This window comes from Rana temporaria, chromosome 5 (genome assembly GCF_905171775.1).
Source record: "Rana temporaria chromosome 5, aRanTem1.1, whole genome shotgun sequence".
Taxonomy (NCBI): Eukaryota; Metazoa; Chordata; class Amphibia; order Anura; family Ranidae; genus Rana; species Rana temporaria.
Window position 1 is genome coordinate 262,047,509 of NC_053493.1, and position 11,601 is coordinate 262,059,109.

Sequence of the window (11,601 nt, forward strand, 5' to 3'; positions counted from 1 at the left end):
TTATCCGAAATGAAAACAAAAATTCTCTTTCGTTCGACAGACACATCACCTCCTTAACCTCTTTACCACCGGGCTTGTTTTTCAGATTCGGTGAGAATTCGGCGAGACTAAAACAGTTTTTTTTGCTAGAAAATTACTTAAAACCCCCAAACATTATATATATTTTTTTCTAACACCCTAGAGAATAAAATGGCAGTCATTGCAATACTTTTTGTCACACCGTATTTGCGCAGCGGTCTTACAAGCGCACTTTTTTTGGAAAAAAATCACTTTTTTTAATTAAAAAATAAGACAACAATAAATTTAGCCCAATTTTATTACATATTGTGCAAGATAATGTTACGCCGAGTAAAATGATACCCAACATGTCACGCTTAAAAATTGCGCCCGCTCGTGGCATGACGTCAAACTTTTACCCTTAAAAATCTCGATAGGCGACGTTTAAAAAATTCTACAGGTTGCATTTTTCGAGTTACAGAGGAGGTCTAGGGATAGAATTATTGCTCTCGCTCTAACGATCGGGGCGATACCTTACTTGTGTGGTTTGACCACCGTTTTCATATGCGGGCGCTACTCGCGTATGCGTTCGCTTCTGTGCGCGAGCTCGTCGGGACGGGGCGCTTTAAAAAAATTTTTTTTCGTTATCTTATTTATTTTTATTTAGTTAATAATTTTTTACACTGAAATAAAAAACTAAAAAAATTGATCACTTTTATTCCTATTACAAGGAATGTAAACATCCCTTGTAATAGAAAAAAGCATGACAGTTCCTCTTAAATATAAGATCTGGGGTCAAAAAGACCTCAGATCTTATATTTAGACTTAAATGCAAAAAAACAAAAAAAAATTGAAACTGTAATTTTTTCAAATGACAAAAAAAAAATTTTGCTTTAAGACGCTGGGCGGGACTGACGTTTTGACGTCACTTCCGCCCAGCAGAGCTATGGGGACGGGTGAAGGAAATTTTTCCTTCACTCGCAACCCCAGTCACTTGCCGAACGGACCCGATCGCCTCCGCCGCTACCGACGGCTCCGGTAAGCGGCGGAGGGCGCGGGAGAGCGGCGGGAGGGGGGGGCCCCTCTCCCGCCACCGATAACAGCGATCTCACGGCGAATCCGCCACGGAGACCGCCGTTATCGTGTACACCACCGCCCACTGAAAAGATGGATATCTCGGTTGTGGCAGCAGCTGCTGCCGTTACCGAGATATCCATCTTTAAAAACAGGACGTCTTTTGGACATGGGGCGGTGGTCAAGAGGTTAATCTTGACCATTGGGTTATATCGCCTCCGCAGGAGTAGTACTAGGCAGAACAAAAAACACCTAGCTGCCCTCAGTCAGCTCCTTGCTGCGATCTCTTGGTCTTAGCAAATTTAGCCTTTTTTCTCCTTCCATGCGGTTTCTCCTGGAAGATCTACAATCAACTGTCGTGCTGTTGATTGTACCCAGTCCAGCCAGTGATTGTACCCAGTCCAGCCAGTGAGCACGTGCAGACCGCATCTACACAATAGGTCGGCTGTGAGTTAAACATCTTGCAGGGTTGCATATGAACATGTTCTGTTCTAAGTCACAGCGGTCCCTTGGCCAACAGCCCCCACTTCGGTTGGCGAGGAGTTCTGTCTGGAGGGTCACCTGCACCATGGATCGGTAAGTACATCCCCCTCTTCTCTTTTGTGCGGTTTGGGGTGGACGTGGGTACCCTCCAGGGATGGTCAGACCTGCTTGCAGGATCCCTCCTCCCATCCTAAAGTTCCTCGGTTAAGCTGGGCTTGCCCCTCCCCCCACAGATTGGTGGGAGTCCCAGGGCAGGCAGCAGGGACCCCTGGGTGTCTCCCCCGCCATTCCCCTTCTGGGTGGCATGTGTCCTGCCCTGGCCATATGGGGGGTTCCAGTGCAGAGGGTGCAGTGGAGATCCCTAGGTGCATGCCCTGCTGTGTGCAGTTTGGGATTGCCAGTGCTGATAGCGCAGTGGTGCACAGCGGTGTCTCCTTAAATGTTCACCTGGCCTGGTGGAGTACAGTACCTTTTTAAAATGGGTCCCCTTGCAGAGTGTGTAGCGATGTTGAAGGCACAGAGAGGATCCTGCATGTCAAACGAACAACAGCCATGTTTGGGAGGTCCGATGACATTACGCTGGCCATTTCCCCTTGGTTTGGCTGGTCTCTGGCCGGCGGCCATGTTTGTGTAGCCGATGACGACATGGCGGCCATTTTTCCTTAGTCTAAGGAGACAGGTGGAGCCTCGTGGAGATGCCAGGGCTCCTCCTCTTCCTCCTCTCTCCTCCCTTCCTGGGATTGGTGTTCGCTGGGTCCGAATTACGACGCTCTTCCGACTGGGAGGGTCAGTCTTTGGGGGTCCTTGTGCATCTCCCTTGATGGTGCCAAAGATTCCTTTTGTACTACAGGATCTTCTTTCCTATGGAGCCTCAGGGTCACATCTCGCCAACTGATCCCCTCATGGAGGGGGTGGGTCCCTCGGAACCCCAGATTCCCATGGTTGTGCTGACGAGGGTCCTTGAGTCATTGGTATACTGGGTGGAAGTAGCGTGTGGTCAAAGACCCAAGAGGAAGCGTCCCCCGCCTTCCCCTGCTCAGTCTGTCTCATCTGATTCTGAGCCTGATGCCGCCAGGGACGTGGCTCATCCAGGGGATGTTTTATATCTCCCCCTGACTTGTCTAATAGTGAGGACGAGTCCTCTGCAGTCTCAGCAGCAAGTGAAAAAGCACCAGTGGACGCACTTGTTACCGGGGTGCTGTAGACTAAAGATGAAGGATGCGGCTGACAGGGCCACAGATGTGCCTGTGTCCTTTGGTACGCATAAGTCACCACGCACACCAAAGGTGTTTCCTAATCTGCCTTATTTTGATAGGTTTATCTATAAAGAATGGGAACAACCAAAGTCACCCTTTGTGGTCCCCAAACTTTTCTCAGTAAGCTACCCCTTTGAAGAATCACTTTTTAAAAAGTGGACTACCCCACCAGTGGTGGACCCTCCCTTTTCCAGGTTGAAGAAAGCAACCATGATCCCAGTAGAGGAATCCCCATTCTTTAAAGGGTTAACCCAAAAAAATAAAATTTGATTCTGGTCCCTTAAAGCAGATTACACAGAACATCGCTTGTGCTATGTAATCTGCCCCCTCTAAACTGTAAAAAAAAAAAAAAAAAAAACTAAACCTACCACTTCTTGTATGCCCTCTCTAATCAGACCACGATAACCAGGGCAGCTCCACCCTGATCACTGTGGTCAAAGTGCCCCCTCTGCTCTACTCTTTCCCCTCACACCCTCCTTCCTCCTTGTCAGCGCCTCTCTGTCCTCGGGCTGTCCTGACGCTATTATTTTAATATTCACATCGAAATTTTGTCACTGCCAGGCTCTCTATTAGAGACTGGCATGTCACACTGTGTACGTTTTATTTAAAAACGAGCGCTGTAACAGAATGGCCGGGACACCCAGAGACTTTTGAAGAATGCGGGGTACTCCTGTGCCAGCGTCACTAATGACTCTTGGGTCTAGGGTCATCCTGTGCCCCTTTTGGGCATAGGGTGACTGAGAAATATTAATTATAAATTACATGATGGGACATTACTGATAATTCATGTATTGCAGGAGATCTGGACATATTACAGGTGATTTTCATTTTGACCCCCAACCGGTCAATAAGAGTGTCTCATTCAATGCTAATACTGTTTTGTGTGAAAAGGCTATTGATGATAGAGGTGTTGTGCGTTAGCAGTCTAAAGGTCAGATGTCTCCTTTCAGGGGTAGGGAATTAGCATGTCAATTATGTTTAGTAAATGAATGTGTATTATGTAGGTGAATCACTTATTGTCGGAGACGGAATGTCTGGGGGATAATTAACTCAACTGAATGTCATTGTCTAAAAGAATGTGATTGAAGCCCCATTGTGTGATGTGTGGGTGGAGAGTTCTTTGTCCCTGTGATTAACTGAAACATGCTGTACTGTATATAAGAAAGCTAAGATACCATTAAAAGTATTCATTCATTTGACTCGGAACACAGAGCGTATGTCTCGTCTCTCTGAGGGAATTCTTATGGATCGTGTCTGCTGGATTGTGGAGTGTCAGAAGCTGTCTTGGGTTGATGGAATGGGAATATCGTAAACGGAGGTGACCGTTACAAGCGCTATAAGTAAATACTGTATATCAGCTGTCTTCAGGACAGTCATGTGACTCACAGCTGCTTTCCAGCTCTGATAGATGTCTTCTGCGGAGTAGACGAGCGGCCACGTAATCTCCCTCTGACGTCAGACAAAGATCATGGCCCCTCCCTCTATCAGAGCTGGAAAGCGGCCACAAGTGATGAGACCGGCCTGAAGATGGATGTATTTACAGAGCTCATTTTTAAATAAAATGTACACAGTGTGCTTTACCAGCCTCTAATAGAGGGGCTGGCATTGACAATTATATATGCCTTAACAAACACTTTAAGTACCCGGCTAACAGGAAAGCGGAATTTGTGTCACGCATCATGTTTACTATGACTGGATTGGCATTGCGTTCATCTGGCCCTGGTGTCGCAGATCCTAACTAAATGGGCCAAGCTTTTGCGCCAGGGTCTGGATAGTGAGCAGGTTCACGCTGCTTATGTTGATTTAGTGGACCAGTTGGTCCATGGGCTGCAGTATATTTGTGATGCAGCCTTGGATGCAGCTCCTGTGCTGTCCAAGCTTTCTGTTTCAGAAGTGGTGATTAGACGTATGCTGTGGCTTAAGAATTGGTCGGCAGACCAAGCCTCTAAAAAATTCTCATTGATCTGCCCTTTCAAGACGACCAAAGGTTTGGGGCTACCTTGGATGACATCATTAAGGGTGTCACAGGGGGAAGAGTACCTTCCTCTGTCTGATCCATCTCCAGATGGATCAGACAGGACTCAGGCATATTCAATTGAGGGTCGGGTTCCTCCTTTCCCTGTCACGGCGCATTCTACTCGGGCGCTTAGTACTTCTTGGGCCTTCCGTCATCAAGTGCCAATATCACAACTTTGCAAGGCTGCCACCTGGTCGTCTGTGCATACCTTCACTAAAGTCTATTAAGTAGATATTTTTGCATCTGCGGATGCTTCTTTTGGCTGCAAGGTTTTGCAGGCTGCTGTTTAAAGAGGGGTGTTCCCTCTTGAGGTTTTTTTTTCTTTAAATTAAAATTTTTCGGTTTGGGGCTCCTGCGTCCTGGTTAGGGCTCTTGTGGTTAGCCTTGGGTTATTTTGCCCATCCCTCCTTTTTCTTTGCCACTGCTTTTGGACGTCCCAATAGTCAATATACTCACCGTAAAACCCATTTCTCTGAGTTCATGGACGGACACAGCACCCACCCCTCTATGGAGTTTTTGATACTTCTATTACTGCTTGCTACTAAACGGAATACCTAGAGCAGGGAGGGGTTATATACTAACTGAGGACAGCCCATAGGCGTAGCCAGGTGTTTTTTGTTCTGCCTAGTCCTGCGGAGGCGATATAACCCAATGGTCAAGATTAAGGAGGCAATGTGTCCACTGATGAATTCAGAGAAATGGATTTTACGGTGAGTACAAAAATCCAATTTTTGCTCATAGAGCTTCTTTAAAGATGGGCACAATACTAATACTAAAATGTTGTAATCTATGGCTATAATGCATAAAAAATGCTTATTTGAAAAAAAAAATCAGTTACGCTAATTTAGTAGCCAGTGAAGAGTGGTAATCCATTGTAGATAATCAGAATTCAGTTAACAAATGGTATAGGTGGTAATTCAAAAAAATAAATGTCAGACAAGGGGTAAATCCAGCAGCAAAAGTTGTATACAAATATTTTTGTTTGCCGCTTGGCCTCTTTTCCTACCTAACTCTATCTCTTAGATATTTATTGTGTGGTGTACAGCCTCATTGACCAGTAGGGTAACTGGCGGTTAGGGGCCCTGCTTTAAAAAAAAATATTTCCATAGACCTCAAGATTACACAGGCGTTGCTTCAATTCAAAGCAAAATCACACGACTTTCAGGTCACACAAGTGTGAAACAGGCCTTACTGAAGAAACATGTCCGTAATTGACAAGACTGGCAGACCAGAATAACAAATCATTTGGCAGGCAAAACAGTGAACATATAAGAACTTTAACTGTATTGTTTATGCCATATGCTCAGTTTAAATTGCTTAAATTGGCTCATATACGTGTGTTGCTTCAATAAAAAATTTTTTTTTTTTTTTTTTTTTATAAATCTTGGTTTGGTGTGTGCTTTCCTGTACTGCATTCTAATGTGTATTGTCTATAGGTTGTTTAGTCTGAATTTAGAGCATTGTTGGGTTGAGCTCATTTATTTCCTTCCATTGTACTTTGTAAACAGTGCTGCACATATGACAGTTGTTCTGCAAATTTAAAATGAAAAGGGGATTTGCTTTAGATTAATGGTAAGGGGGGTGTACCTTCTGAAGAACCGCACCTTTGTCACATCCCTGTCTGCACAACTCTGAACATCTCTGAACGTTTGACAGCCTACGTTAATTTAGTTTTACTCCTCAGTTCAGCTCCACATGAAGAAAGCAAGAGTGATTTTTTGAATAACAGCAAGTAATATGTGATGTGGCAGCAACTGGCAACTCTGACATTGAGCTTGGCTGTAGCCATTACCCAGAATTCATCGGTACTTCTTGAGAAGCAATTACAATTTCACAGGTTGGAATTAAAATTCCCTGTGGTATGCAGTAGAGTAACAGAGACTGTCAAAGTGATTTCAAGCTGCTAATCTCTCACTGTTGTAGGAGTGAAAATAGAGTTCCTCTTATGGACCCAGAGGTCTGACAGCTTAAAAACTCAGGATTGGCTAAATGATTTAATACAGGGCATTTTAAGCTAACATCACCTCCACAGATATGGATTTTATATTCTGGAAATGCTTATAGAAGTAGTGAAGATAAGCATGTTACCTTCTAAGGGTTTACTCTTGAGTAGAAATGTACATGTTGGTCTTAAATCAGGCTTGTCCGGTTAATAGGTAAACAAAGCCATCTCTGTAGTGCCGAATTTACTTACAAGTGTGTGTATACCAGTTTACCTATCCATTCCATTCCAAAACCCATTACTCTCTGGGAACTTTCAGCCGGTTACAAAAGCAAATTGAATCTAGTTTCCATTTAGTGTGAACTATGGCAGATTCTCGTAGATCGGCGCATCTTTATGCCGGCGTAGTGCATCTCATATCTCATATGCGTTACGCCGACGTAACTTAGAGAGGCAAGCTCCGTATTCTCTAAGCAAATGAGTCCAATTTTCCCCTGGCGTAACGTAAAATCGTCGGCTTAAGCTGGCGTAATTCAAAGTAGGAAGGAAGTGGGCGTGATCCATTTAAATGAACCGTGACTCCATGCAAATGAAGGGCCGAAAGAACTGCGCATGCGCCGTGACGTGATCGGATGTCCCGCGACCCTCTGCGCATGCTCACAACTACGCCCGGCGTAATTCCTGAGTTAGGTCGGCCCATCTTTTACGCCCAGGGCATAAATACGCCCAGACATGCGCCCGTCAAGTGCAAAAGTACACACGTTTGGTTTCTTGAGGTGTAGGTACTTTTGCGCTCTTCTTCTGGACATGTCTGCCCGGCGTTCTGGGAATAGAAAGAAGAACTTCTCCCCAGAGGAGAATGCCATCATCCTTGCGGCCATGGAGAGGTATGACACTCGCCTCCATGGGGCACGGAGCAAGGAGACGAGCAAGGGCAGAAGGGATAAGATCCTGATGAGGATCACCGCCCAGGTGAATGCCGTAGGCAATGAGGTGAGGAGGCCCCAGGACATCACCAAAAAGATGAACGACATGCGCAGGAGGGTGAAGGAGAAGCTGGCCATTATAAGAAGGTGGTGGACCAGCCTCTCGTATTCGGCTGACTCCTGATGAGCAGGTGATTGCCCAGTGAATTGAGAGGGAGCAAGTGGAGGGAGTTAAGGGCTACGACTCAGTTGAGTTGCCTTTGAGGACAGGTGAGTGTGTTTTTTCTCCTATCTGGTGTGTAACATGTGAGGGGGTGGAAGGGAATATGTGACAAGTGTGTGGGTCCACCAACATGTGAATGTTTTGTGTCATCCGCAGATGTCCAGGAGGGAGCTGGGCTATCTGGTGCCTCTGCCCGTCCCACACCATCATCCCCTGATGATCATGCCCCTGACCCCCTGGGAAGCCAAGAGGCATTGGTGGAGGGGAGTGCCCAGACCTCCACTGAAGAGGTGATTGAGGAGGATGCAGAACATTTGGGTGAGGAGGTGTCTATCTTGAGGAGTCCTCCCTTTCAGCTGGTCCATTCTGGACGTCAAGCCTCCGATCTTCCAGCCCCTCTGGATCCTTCCCCAACCCACCCACTCCCTCAAGTCCCTCCCCCTATGCCAGGCCTCAAGCCTCTCCTGGCCCCAGGAAGGCAACCAGGAAGACCAGGGGGTTTCCTGACTTCCTGCCTGAGAACCTGACCAGTGCCCAGGACTCTCAGACCCGCCATATGGGTGAGATGGTCCAGGAGATGAGGCGAGTGGCCGACAGCCTGGCCTCCAGGGGCCACATAAATGATGGGCTGCAAGATGTTGCAGGCAACACTGCAGCTGTCATCACCTGCTTGGGTGAGCTGCAGGCCACAACGGCTACTCTTGTGGCAGAGGTGCGGTCCCTGTCTGAGGCTGTCCAGGGCCACACAGCTGCCATTGAGGTAGAGGGGAGACGTTCGCGGCAGGTGCAGTCAGACACTAACACCATCCTGACCCGCATTGCTGTGGTGTTAGAGGGCAGGCCTCCAGCCATGGAGAGACCGGTGGATGCTCCTCCACCTGATGCCCCCCCACCTGAACAAAAACCAGGCAGTTACGGAGCCGTGGCAGCAGCCAGGGCAACTAATTATTTTGTGTTTGATTAATTTTTTGCTCTGGTTAAGAGTATTATGATTTATTTTTGGCTCTGGTTAAGAGTGTTATTATTTTGTTTCTAATAATGCACACGGTGAGGCGTGCAGATTACAGTGTGACTGGTGTGTGAATGGGGGGGTGACACTCCTGCCAGCAAAGGGGTGTCACCCTCAGTCGTTGGGGAGAATTTATCCCCCCGACCCGTGTAAATGTGGTATGAATGGTCAGCAACATAATTGGAGCCTTGCCGTGGCGTTGCTGCTCCCAAGTCCTGCATGTTGGACTTGGGCTAATCCAATGTGATGTGGATGTGGGGTGTGTGCTAGGGACCACAGTGGTGTGCATGCGTGCATTCTTCTTGTGCCATGATGAATGTGTGTGTTTAACGTGCAAAGATACGTTCCACGAGACAACTTCTGACTGCTGTTCCCTCAGCAGACGGGGTAGCCTCAGGCAGGGGGGGGAATGTCTGGTTCGGGGGTCATGTCATCACGTATGTCAATTTCCAGGCCCTTTCTCTCGGCAAAGTTGTGCAGAATGCAACATGCACCGATGATCTGGCACACAAAGTTTGGGGAATACAACACGGTCCCCCCGGACTTATCCAGGCATCGGAAACGGGACTTCAGGATGCCAAATGTGCGTTCCACCACTGCACGGGTACGTATGTGTGCAGCATTGTAGTTTTGCTCTCCTGTGGTTTGGGGATTCCGGAATGGAGTCATGAGATGGGGCCCAAGTGCATATGCAGAGTCACCTGGAAGGGAAAAGACAGGAGGATGTTAGCCGTGCATGTGCCCCTTGTGATGTCTGCATCATGGGGTCGGACAGTCATGCCTGACTCCCATGTCACTCACCAACCAGCCAGCTGTTCCCGTACACGTTTTGTTCAAATTCTGTTGGGATGGTGCTTTGACGGTATATGTAGCTGTTGTGGCTGGACCCTGGGTGTTTGGCACGGACGTGTCATATGAGGCCTTGGGTATCGGCTTTCACCTGTACGTTGATGGAATGCCAGTGCTTCCGATTGCGGTATATGAGCTCTGTGTCACGGGGGGCCGTAGTGCCACATGTGTGCAATCAATGGCCCCCACGGTGCGTGGGAATCCTGCAATTCTGACAAAATCCGTCATTGCCTTATTCCGCAGGTGCTCCTGGGTGGGTCTGATGATGTGGTGGGACATGTATCTGAGGATTGCGGGGACAACCTGGTGCACACATCTGCTCATGCTGGTTTGTGACATCCCAGCCACAACTCCACTTGTACGCTGAAAAGATCCACTGGCGAGGAAATGCAGTGTTGCCAGTACCTTGACTAGTGGCTGCACTGCATGTGAGCGGTGTGTCTGGCTGGTGATGTCATCCTGCAGGGTTGTGGCTAGTTCCAGGATGGCATCAGTGTTGAATCTGAAGATGCGATACACCTCCAAATCCCCCATGCCAGACACGTTTATGCGCGTTCGGTATATCCTCTCCTGTGCCCTCCTCCTACGCGCCTGGGCACACACTAGTATAGCTATGACCATGCCTGCCCCTGGCATGTTGGCATACAGATGTGTTGTCCTGCAAGTGTGGTTGCTCAGCTCGTCCGTAACGGTGCTGCTGAAGCTGCTCTCCAGCTGACCTGCACACATCTGGTGCAAACTTACCCCTGCATTATGAGGGGCAAGTTTAGGCCGGGCGTACAGTTTACGCGCACCGCGCATAGCCTGCGTCGGGCGGACGTACGTTCGGGAATCGGCGTATCTCCCTCATTTGCATGTTTGAATAGGAAATCAATGGGAGCGCAAGATGCGCCCAGCGTAAATATGCGCCTACGCTACGCCGGAGTAGAAAAGTTACGCCGGTCGGAAGAAGCCTATTTTCAGGCGTATCTGGTTCTGTGGGTACGGCGCATAGATACGCCGGCGTATATATGCACTTACGCCGCGCATCTCGAGATACGCCGGCGTAACTTCTTTGAGAATCTGGGCCTATGTGTTTATTTGGCCTGGACATTGAGGCAGGTAGTATAGGTTGCCTCAATGTGCAGGCAAAATTAACATACGGTAGTTCACACTGAACAAAAACTAGCTCTTAAAGGGAAAAATTGCGTTTTTATACATTTCAATTTTTTGGTTAACCACGCATATACAGTATATTGACAAATACAGTAAATATTAACATTTGTATGCAAATATTTAATATTTTCTGGTTTATTTTCTATTTTTATATAATTAACAATTTTATTAATTTTTCAAATTGAAAACATAAGACGGGTAACATACAGTGGACATTTCACAGGGCCAACAACGGTCCGGTATTTATAGAACCAAAAAGCTTCTAGAGCAATTTGTCACACTAACAGAATAAAACTTTGAACAATCCAATTACAAAAACTCCACAGTAGAGCCCAACCCGAAGAGGCGTCCAGTAACCGATCGATTCGGTCCAGTAACCGATCGAGGCTGCATCCTACTCTCAACGAGAAAAAAAAACCGGTGGGGAGAAAAGAGAAGCATAAAAGAATAATGGGAAGAGACAAAAGTAGAGTAAAATAGTTTAGAGAGCTGTGCTCATTACTCTTGGGAACAGAGGGCACCAATTACACAACTAGGAATAAAAACAGGGGCCCAGATTCACAACGGAGATACGACGGCGTATCTCCAGATACGCCGTCGTATCTCTGCGTTGCGCCGTCGTATCTATGCGACTGATTCTTAGAATCAGTTACGCATAGATATCCATTAG